Source organism: Puntigrus tetrazona, chromosome 3 (genome assembly GCF_018831695.1).
Source record: "Puntigrus tetrazona isolate hp1 chromosome 3, ASM1883169v1, whole genome shotgun sequence".
In the NCBI taxonomy this organism is placed as follows: Eukaryota; Metazoa; Chordata; class Actinopteri; order Cypriniformes; family Cyprinidae; genus Puntigrus; species Puntigrus tetrazona.
The window spans coordinates 1,279,117-1,290,798 of NC_056701.1; the positions used below are offsets into that span (position 1 = coordinate 1,279,117).

General features: G+C 38.6%; 1 long non-coding RNA gene and 1 pseudogene across 1 annotated transcript; both read left to right on the top strand.

Moving 5' to 3' along the window:
- The first annotated feature begins 146 nt into the window (after window positions 1–146).
- Window positions 147–2,055, top strand: LOC122330723. Its single transcript, XR_006248071.1, has 3 exons — window positions 147–458; window positions 1,707–1,798; window positions 2,035–2,055. It is a non-coding gene; the product is annotated as an uncharacterized LOC122330723 (long non-coding RNA).
- Window positions 2,056–2,079: 24 nt separating this feature from the next.
- LOC122332700 lies at window positions 2,080–3,190 on the top strand (annotated as a pseudogene).
- Window positions 3,191–11,682: the final 8,492 nt, after the last annotated feature.

The window sequence follows — 11,682 nt, forward strand, 5'->3', positions numbered from 1 at the left end:
GAATGTAATAACTGGTATAACTGCTCGGGCTATTATGTATAAAAGCAACCAATTAAGTCGCTTGTTATCGCAAAACAAAGTCCTTCAGGAACTTCTTCCTTTACTCTCGGGTGTAATAACAAGCGGTTGGATGTACATTATCCCTTACATAGTGTGCACCACGTTTATGGCAGGATTATCGCACCGAATTATTCACAATCATATCATTTACTGCTTTATGTTTTCCTTAGAAAACCATTGAAAGCTGGCATTTTCTTAATTTGAATAAGCCTACTGAAAACGGGAATTTCTGCAGCCCAGAAGCGAAAATATCCGGCACCGCCCTTCTTTTTCAGTCCTTCACTTGTTTTCATTATATGACACTGAACTGATTCCAGCGCAGTGAGAAAAAGCCTGTACTCAGGTCTGTACATCTGTACACAAGGCTCCATTATTTCACTTATCTCCAAGTACTTCAGGTAAGAGTATACCGCTTCCATAAATTATTATATTTGTTTTGCGCAAATGACGAGTTAATGTAAACCATGACTTCATGGCATCTTTACAATCTAAATCATTAATGCTGATTAATTATAGTGGTATTTAATACTTATTAAGTGCTGGTTTCATCTGACCCCCAACTGAACCTGGTTTCTCCCAAGGTTTTTTTCTCCACTCTGTCTTGATTAGTTTGGGACACTCAATTTCTAGCGATTATCATTAATTTGATTACAGAGATCCTGATACTAAGAGTTGATCCAGACAACAGCGTCTTTGCATTCAATAACGAAAATTAAGCGTTTAATCTTCTCATTATACATCTCCACATTTGATACTGTTCAGTGCTTTGTGATTGACCGATTGATTATTTTAAAGACGCTGTTGAAACTGTTCATTTGCATTATTTATCATTACTTCCTTATTTAGGAAATCCATTTATTTAAATACAAATATGGATAGTTAATTTTAGATGTACACTGTTTTATACTATAAAATATGCAAACTAAGTTCTAAACAAATGGGACTTGATTCATTAAAAGTGAAGAAATAAGTCAATAAATAATTCAATAAATGTATCAAACAAGTAAAGGTGAAAATGTGAAATCTTACCTCTCGTGATATATAAAGGCTAGGCTTCACATATAACTCTGATGATGAGAACATACCAGTATGAAGTCTGCTTGGCAACAACTGATCTCACACCGCAAGGCTCTGATCAATGAGACAAAATCAATCAAAGAAGTCATATAGCGGCATCCAGCCGTCAGACGAAGCTCAAAGTAACTGAAATAAACTTCAATGTAGAAAGTCAATAGTTCTTTCCTTAACTGAAGATAGTAGTCACAGAAAAGTCTTATTGGCAAGAGGGCAGAGCAGAGGTGAGATCAGAGCTGGAAGTATACAACATCGAGATCAGCCACTGACTGAATGAAGTGAGCCGGTGGGACAGGGGTGAGTGACTACAGGTGCGGGTGATTGGTATTCAGGGGATTGGGATCGGCTGACGAGGGAAAGGATGGCGTGACAAGTTTTTACTTTACGAAAGGGGTGATAGCTGGCTATTCTGCAAATTTTACATCTGCATGTATCTTACATAATTATTTATGAATTTATGAGTTTTCTTATTAGCACATTATAATATTATTAGCACTGCCATTTTTATTATTGCTTTCATCTTTATAAAAACAGAGGCAGGAAATATCTTTACAAATGTGTGTTTTGTCCAGGTTTTCTGTTAAGAAGCTCCAGTTCTGAATCATGCCGTGCACACAAAGGTTGGTGGCCAACACACAGGGAATTTCTGGTAAAAAAAATAAGGGTGAGTAAATACGTTTAAGTAGTTCTCCAGAAACGTGAATCAGGTTTCTGTGTGTTTCTCCTGGTTCTCCAGATAGACAGATTAACCAAGTAAAAGATCAGCTTTTATTCTTTTTTGACATTAATTTAAAGCGCCTTAGTGTCTTACTGTCTCCTTTATCTGAGAACATGTACACTATAATATATTAGTATTAGTATATTACAATGATTGTTTGATCTTTTCTCTTTTATATACAGTGCCAAATAATCCACAGCAAAAGAATCCACATCAGCACAAATGATATTCTCTTCTCCAGTCTCCCATCCAAACGGATTGTTCTTCTGGGAAAAACTGGTGTTGGAAAAGTGCAGTTGGAAACATAATCCTGGGACAGAAAGTGTTCAAATCTAAGATGAGAATGAATGCAGTGACCAAAATATGTTCAGAAGCTCACGCCACTGTTTCGCCAATCAGTGTCTGTAGTAGATGGTCCTGGATTTTTGACACACAGATGAGGCATGAAGAGTTAATAACAGAGATAGCGAGAAAGTGTTTATTTATCCAGTCCTGGGCCTCACGCTTTTCTCATTGTGTTTCCTGTGAATATAAGATTCACTGATCAGGAGTTGCAGATTCTTCAGATGATTGAGCTCATGTTTGGAGAAGAAGTATTAAAATACTCCATCATTCTCTTCACTCATGGAGATCAGCTGGAAGAAGAGCCTGTAGAGGAACTCATTAAAGAGAACTGTAGAGTTAGACGTCTAGTAGATCAGTGTGGAGGAAGATATCAGGTGTTCAACAATAAAGATCTGAATAACAAAGAGCAGGTGAACAATCTGCTGCAGAAGATTGACTCAATGATAGAGCAGAATGGAGGAGGACACTACAGTAATCAGATGTTTAAAGATGCTCACAGATTCAGACGAGAGGAAAATGAGAGGCAAAGACAAGAAAATGAACGAAGACAGAGGGAGATTGACGAAGTGAGAAGAAGGACAGAGCAGAGAATCAGAGCAGAATATGAAGATCAGCCAAGGGGATTTCAGCAGTTTTTATCTCATTATAAGAGTCATATTTTAGCAGCAGCTATTGCAGCTGGTTTTGTAGTTGGTGGTGCAGTTGGTGGAGCTGCTGTTTATGGAATTGTTGGTGGAGCTCTAGGTGGAGGAGCAGCTGGAGCTATAGTAGGTGGAGCTCAAACTGTAACTGTAACTGGAGTTGTTGCTGGAGCTGCTGCTGTGGTGGAGCTGTTGGTGGAGCTGTTGGTGGAGTTGTAGTTGGCGCAGCTGCTGCTGCCAGTGTTGGAGCTGTGGCTAAAGCTGTAGGTGTTGGAGTAGTTGGTGGAGCTGCTGTTGGTGGAGCTACTGGTGGAGCTTCGAGTGGGTCTGTTAAAGGAGCTGTTGCAGGTGCTCTTGCTGGAGCCGTTGCTGGTGGAGCTGTTGTGGGTGGAGCTGCTGCTGGTGCAGCATTTAGTGGAGTTGTTGGTGGAGCTGTTGTTGGTGGAGCTGTTGTTGGTGGAGCTGCTGCTGGTGCAGCACTTAGTGGAGTTGTTGGTGGAGCCGTTGTTGATGGAGCTGTTGTTGGTGGAGCTGTTGTTGTTGGTGGAGCTGTTGTTGGTGCAGCTGCTGCTGGTGCAGCACTTAGTGGAGTTGTTGGTAGAGCTGTTGCTGGTGGAGATGCTGGTGTATTTGATGGTGGAGCTGTTAGTAAAGATTTAGCTGCAGCTATCGTTGCTAGAGAACTTACTGTTGGAGCTGTTCTTGAAGAATCACTTCTGGGTGGAGATGCTGGAGCAGATAGTAGATATGCTAGTAGCACTGACAGAGCTGCTGTTAAACGCAAAAGGTCAATGTAATTAATTATTTCACATAAATACACATATCATTACTAAATGTTAACTAAGATAATGGGATTTGGCAGTTAGTTTTATTTAATTTAATTTTATTTTATTTTTATGCATTCTACTTTATACTTCCCTAATAAAATGTTTTCTGAATTTTCACTTAACAAACATTAACAGGAATTTAACATCTTTTTTGTGTCTTCTGACTCAAATTTGCCATATTTTACAACCGCACCAGCTGTCTAAAATGAACACTAGAGGGTTAATCAGCTATAAACAGAGGAGACATCTGTTGTATGGACTGCAATATATGATTTGAAACTTATTACACTATTAAACATTTTAGTTGTCTTCAACGTTTATTGTTACCAATATGTTTTTGAATGTATTTCAGCATCATACAATGTTTCTTGGGCGTCTGAACAAAATTCTTGCTGGTAAAATGTGATATTTATTGGTTCTGTTCTTTTTTATTTTACTATCTTCACAATAAATATGAACAGTCTTCTAACTGTTATATAGTTTACAAGATAATCTTTTCTTGTTTCTTGTTATTAGACAAGACTTGTTATTACACTGTTCGATTGCTCGATTGCTCCTGTCTGCTGAGAGGTTGGTTTGTTTGTAGCTCTGTGTAGCTTCACTCTTCAATTTATCACCTTTTCTCTAGCGATTAAATATAATTTAATTGTCTACATACCGCTGATACTATCTATTAAACTAATCTAAGTAGTCCAACTGCTGTTAGTTTGCTCGATTTAATCTAAAACTTGGCAGTGAATTAAAACTTAGCCGATTCACTTTCGTTCCCACCAGCGTTTTCGCACCTATTATTGGCTTCTTTTCCGCTCCTCTTCATTTGTTCCTCACGTTCGTTCGCTCTGTTTTCACAAGCTGTGGTAACCAACAAGAGTGGTAAGTGAATATCTCATAACTTACGGTGAGTAAATGGCTTCTCCCTGCATCGTCACTTGCACCGCCTGGCACATGTATAGCTTATCCTTCTCTGTTAGCGATCAGGGATTCACGTGTGATAAATGCAGGGAAATAGCTAGGCTGACAGAGAAGGTTTTAGAATTAGAGACACGCATCCAAACTTTAATTGAGGACAGTAAGAATGTGAGGGCTGTAGATACTGCTTTGGATGCAACTAGTTCAGTGAATCATGTATATTGTTCAGTTCCAGCTTTACAGCCCGTGCAGCAGGGCAATTGGGTGACCGTGAGGCGGGCTAGTCGTGGGTCAAAACACCGCTCTTCCGTTCCGATCAGAACATCAAACAGGTTCTCCCCACTCAGTGACGCACCCACTGAGAAACCTGATCAAAGTGCTCTAGTAATTGGTGATTCTATTGTAATGGAACGTGAAAATAGAGACACCAGCCACCGTAGTCCAATGCTTACCGGGAGCCAGGCGTCTGACATCTTGTCAAATTTAAAAGTGCTGGCTAATGCTAAATGTAAATTCTGTAAGATTGTTATTCACGCCGCACTAATGATGTATGCGCATTCTTTTATCGAAGAGAGACATAACTTTATATTCCAAATCATTTATTTGACAGATGCATATGATACAAACATCAGCTGCTGAGTTCATTCACACAAGAGAGTGTGTCCACACTCCAGCAGTTCTCAATATTTATCGTCGTCCCTCTTCAGTTCACACCCCCTCGAGTTATCTGACTCCATTGCCCATTCGGTGTTGTATCCTCTTTTCAAGAAAGCTGACCTCCTCATTCCATCTGTGACCTATAGAACCTGAAGAGAGACATACATGACCCCCTCTCAACTCCCAAGCATGCAACTTGCTTATCACTCCTCTGCACGCAGACATAGGCCAGGGACGTTAGCTGACAGTTCCTGTTAAACTAACATTCTTTTGCACAATATATTGCTTGCACAAATACCATACTACTTAAAAGATATATTTGCTATTTTGTATTTAAATACCATAGCTGATTATAATTGCTCAAAATAAACAGTGAATTAATACAAAACATTTGTATAAAAATCTAAAAAAATAAAACATCAGTAATATATATTCACAAAGGATAGAAAATATCCCACAACCCCCAAAATTATTGCTATAAAAATGAGCCACGTTTAAAAGGTAAAGGGGGAGGTATTGCTACAATTTATAACAACATTCTCAGTACTTCTCAGAGGGCAGGCTTTAAGTATAACTCATTTGAAGTTTTGGTGCTGCATATAACATTATCTACAGAATCATGTGCTAGTGATAAATCTTCTGTCATGTTTGTACTGGCTACTGTATACAGGCCACCAGGGCACAGCACAGATTTCATTAAAGAATTTGCTGATTTTCTAACTGAGTTAGTACTGGCACAGATAAAGTCTTAATTGTTGGCGATTTTAATATCCATGTTGATAATGAAAAAGACTCATTAGGATCAGCTTTCTTAGACATTTTAAACTCCATTGGGGTTAGACAACACATCTCTGGACCTACTCATTGTAGAAATCATACTCTAGATCTAATACTGTCAAATGGCATGGATGTTAAAATGGTTGAAGTACTGCAGCAAAGTGATGACATTTCAGATCACTATCTAGTCTTGTGTGAACTCTGTATAGTTAAACCTGTAATCTCTGCACCTTATTACAAGTATGGTAGAACCATCACTTCCACCACAAAAGAAAGCTTTCTCTGTAATCTTCCTGACTTATCTCAATTCCTTAGCTCATCCAATAAGATGCAAAAACTTGATGATATAACAGAAACTATGCACTCTCTTTTTTTCTAGCACTTTAGATATAGTTGCTACTTTGCATTTAAAAAGATGAAAGAAAACTGTTGAGACTATTTCACTCAAACAGATCTTTACCAGGAAGGATCAACTCAAGGCGAAATAAAACACAAGACAAGTTTCTGGATTTTTAGCTTGCAAGGATTGCGCTGTTGGTTGCAAGCGGGAGAGAAGCAGGTTTCTCCTTAACCTCCTTTTGCCTCCAGACGGATCACAGTCCGCCTGAGGCCGGGGCCGGGCAGGCCCCCGCCTTCTGCCTCCTTCCCTGCTTTTGCCTGCCTGCCTGCTTTGCCTCCGAAGCTCAGATCGCAAGTCACTTTATTTATAGAGAAAAAGGACAGAGCAAGATAAGTAAAAACAACTGGCAAAACAAAGAGTCCAGACATGTTCAAGTCAAATATCTTTTTGGGCGTCAGAAACTTCATTCCTTCAGATTCCCTGGCGCCCATACCAGTCTAAGACACTATATAGAGGCCATGTCATGTCATGACCTAGAACAAAAAGTGTTATACCAGATGGAAGCTGAAACTGAAGGGTCAAAGTTGCAAAATGTCAATACATAACCCTAACAAAAACAATCTGACTTCATGGTATAATGACAACACACGCACCCTAAAGAGAGCAGCCCGGAAAATGGAGCGCATGTGGAGAAAAACTAAATTAGAAGTATTTATTGTTGCTTGGCGGGAGAGTATCCTATCATACAGAAAAGCATAAAAAATTGCAAGATCTCTTTTAGAAGAAAACAAACACAACCCCCGGTATTTATTCAATACAGTAACTAAATTAAAGAAAAATAAAAACGTCAACAGGTGCTAATATTCCTCAAGAGTATAGCTGCAATGAGTTCATGAATTTCTTTACTTCTAAGATTGATACCATCAGAGATAAAATTGTAAATATGCAGCCACAACTACAGTTTCACATCAGATAGTGAGCTTTAGATCCCCTGAGGAAAAATTACACTCTTTCTCTATTATAGGAGAAGAAGACTTGTACAAACTTGTTAAATCATCTAAACCAGCAACATGTATGTTAGACCCTGTTCCATCTAAACTCTTAAAAGATCTGCTTCCAGAAGTCATAGATCCTATTTTGAACATTATTAATTCATCATTGTCATTAGGATATGTTCCCAAAACCTTCAAACTGGCTGTAGTTAAACCTCTCATTAAGAAACCACATCTTGATCCCAAAGACTTAGTAAATTACAGACCAATCTCTGGAAGTTAAGTGCTGGGCATCCGGTCAGAGGAGAACTGGCCCCAACTGAGTCTGGTTTCTCCCAAGGTTTTTTTTTCTCCATTCTGTATGCATGGGGTTTTGGTTCCTCTGTCTTCTTTGTTGGGGTCACTTAACTTCTAGTCATTATCGTTGAATTGATTACAGAGACCGTCTTTGCATTTAATAAGAAATTGTTCACTCTCTTCATTATACATCCCTGTCATTGTATTCTTCTACTTTATACTGTACAGTGCTTTGATGCAACCGCTATATAAGTTAAAAGCGCTATATAAATAAAATGATTGATTGATTGATTGTTATTGTACAGGGATTAAAGCAAAAAAAAATTCTAAATGAAAATGTTTGTCTGACTATATCAAGGACAAAATGTCTTTGTATTTTTTTTAATACAAAACAATTAGCATAAGTTCAAAGCTGTTTTCAATTTATGATAAACTTCAGATGTTGTGAGACTGAGTGGTATTTGACATCAAAGCACTGCAAGAGCTGTTTAAAAGCGTAAAGAGTGGTCTGCTCCAGTCACTCTCGGGGTATTTGGTGTCATATGATGCATTGGCTTTGTGTCAGACAACAATTTGTGCGCACTTGCAGTCTCACAGACTTACAGTAGAAACCCAGGGTAGCCCCTAAAAAAAACATAGACACTAGATAAATAAATACTTGGATTAAAACATACGGCTTACTATATAGTTCATTGTAGAACAAAATAGTGCATAATGAAACAAATTGAATGCAATTTCGTACACTTTCGTACACCACAATGGGAATTAAGTGGAAGAAGATGGATGAATGGGTCGCTTTAATGGGACCGGATTTCGAGGAATTAAATAAGGAACCATAATAATAAATGACTTAATTTCCTTATTTTCATGGTAAATTCTGGGCATTGTCCTGTTTTTGCCTCTTCCTATAGGTGCAATTTCACATGCTTGTCAAATTGATTATTGATTAGTTCCCACCACAAAAGTTTACGATCTAAGGACATGAGCTCGCTTTAAAATAGCGGTAAAGTTGAATTTGAAAACAGTAAAACATACACATGTCAGTCTTTACTGGCGCTCCTGAAGAGTTTAGCAATAGGCTAAAGCAAGCTTTCTCATCATTTCTACAAACACTCAAACACAGCGTGTCAGAAATGAAGACCTAAAATATAGTATAAAGCGTCTAGTCCTACAACAACAGCAGCTCAAAAGTATTGAAAATATTATGTAAAATATTGCTACAAGTGATAAGTATTAAGTAACAAATCTTTTAGAAATATTTAATATTTAGGAATAGTTTATTCCTGTCTCAGTTGAACAACACTTTTTAATTGGTTTCATGGATGCAAAACAACAATATTATCTGAAATTGTGAATTTACACTATTTCACAATTCTGATAAAGTCTAAATTATGTCTAAATTATGTCTAAAAAGACATTAACACAATTCCAATAACATTTGGATGTTTGAATTGTGAGATAAAACACAGAATTACTGTTTTTACTTTTTATGCAACTGAAACAAGCTTGTATAGTAACCAAAAGGACATGAATGTTATCAAGGTTTCAATTGAATTTTTGCATAGAGGACCCCTTTTTCTATTGTACATTCTATAAAGTAATGTAATTCAGTTTTAGATACTGTTGTATTTTGGCAAGAATTAACACATTCAACACTGAAGGCTTAATAAAAATAACTAACAATAATAAAAAAAACTATTTTATTCTAGTAAAACATAAACATGATAATTTTTGTGGCTTTTGTAAAGTCATCATTTGTTAGAATTTTGTCAGTCTGTGTGCTATGATTGACTATATGTTTTTTTGCTGTGTTGATGAATGCTGGGTGTGGAGACTGTCAGGGTTGGATTAGACAGTCCAGAAGGTACTTCCCAAGATGCATTGCCAGACAAGAGATCAGATGTGATGTTGATGGATTGGCCTCATAAGGGGGTATTTCAATTAATGCAACTATTTTTGGAGGCTATAGGACTAGCAGTGGTCAGAAGCTGAAACCCTGCAATTGTGGAAATGGCAATTTTCCACAACGCTGCAGTCAAGGAAAATGTCTTAATGAGGAAGAGGCCTTCATGTGAGAACACACATGAAGGCAGGGAAGCTTATCCCTGCAGGAGCGAAAGGCGACTGTTAATTCAGAATATATTTGGTTGTCTTTGTTGTTATGTTATTTTATGCGCTCCAACCAGCGTAAACGATGCTTTCGAAGAGCACTTCAAAGGGAGAATAATTGCAGCGGTCACAATGCATTTGTAACATAATATCCGTCTTCCAAATCACTCAAAGTGGTTGTTGAAATCTTAGAAGCTAATAGGGCACAGGAACGTTAACTGTGAATAGAAACTAACAGAAAACTAACAAGGAACTAAGAGCTAACCAGAGGTGGAGCGTTCGTTTCAACTTTGCTTTCGGGAAACACTGAATATTTGAACTATGGTGGTAATGATGAAACTCGCAACTGTAGTTGGCCAATGACGCTTTTGGGAAAGCTAGCTTTGGGAAGACTACACGCCATATTTCTGAATGGAGAGCGGAAGCATCCCAGGAGGGATGAAGACCATCTCTTTTCAACAGGTCAGATCTGCCTTAAAAACTCATCCAGTTGGAACCTATGTTATTCTCATGGGCACCACATAGACATCCAGCCATTAAGAGACAGCAGTCTGCTGTGAATCTCATCACCCCAGTAAGCAGGGAGAGGACCGGAGCATATTACGGAATAAACACAGTTTTTAACTCATAGACTGGAGGGGTGGGGATTATTTTTGTGATGTTTATCAGCTATTTTTACTCCCTGAAGGTAGAGTAATGAATGAATGCTCATTTTTGGGTGAACTATTCCTTTAACTCACATAAAAGTCTATTATTACATTAACAATGTTATTAACATAACATTAAATATTAAATAAAGGGTGGGCGGGGATGCATTTTAGCTCTCCTCCTGTCCATCTCTCACCGACAGCTAACACTTAGATGAAATTTGTTAAGGATATTCTACACAAGACATCAAATGGCATTAGAATATAAGTCCAATTCCAAAGCAGAGCAAATGTCAGACTTTAACTATTTATTAATTTGTGGTTTAATTTGTGCAAATAAATAGTTCACCGCAAGACTAGAGATGTGCATTGACAAAGTGCATTTTCAGTTACCCTATATACTATATAAGGTCTAATTAGAGTCCATTAAAAAAGTCTCACAACAATGTTGCTAAGACGCTAAGTTTAGGGATGCTATGCGTTCCTGATGACCGTATTTCAGATAGAAACAAAACAGTCGTTGTCAGTTTTAGAAGTAAAAATATTGGAAAATAATATTTGAATACTTATTTAATACTTTTTATTAAAGAAACAGATCAATTTAAGTAAAACAGAATATAACGGAAGCATTAATACTGTCATTTGAATGCCTCTCGATCTTTTCATTTCTTCTCCGCTGTGTTATAATTTGAGAGAAAATCAAATCTAAATCCACCAAAAAAAAAGGTATTATTAATGTTAGGCTCTGATGAACTTCACCGTCTCTGTCACGTTGCGCTTTTCGCATGGACGGAGGACACGAGGCTTAGAATAAACTTAAAGAGATGAAAACAATAACAAAGTCCGGGGAACGTGACATTACCCCCCCCTCCCGGAAGGTGCGTCCTCGCACCTAAAGGGTAACAAACAAAAACAAACAAAAACCAAAATGACTAGGATTTGGGGATACCGGGTCTTGGGAGGAGGTTCTGGTGGAGGACGGATCCCCAGGAGGGGGCAGGCAAAAGGCAGAAGGGTCCAAGGAGGAACAGACGGAGGGAGGAGCCAGGGAGAAGACAGGAGGAGTCCGGAGCAGGAGGAGATCCAGAGCCCAGCTATGGTGGTCCACGGTGGAGCCGACGGAGGGAGGAGCCAGGAAGGAGACTGGAGGAGTCCGGAGCAGGAGGAGATCCAGAGCCCAGCTATGGTGGTCCAAGGTGGAGCCGACGGAGGGAGGAGCCATGGAGGAGGAGCAGCCATCAACGCCATGCGGAGCCGACCGACGGCGGCGGAGCAGGTGGTGGAGGAGA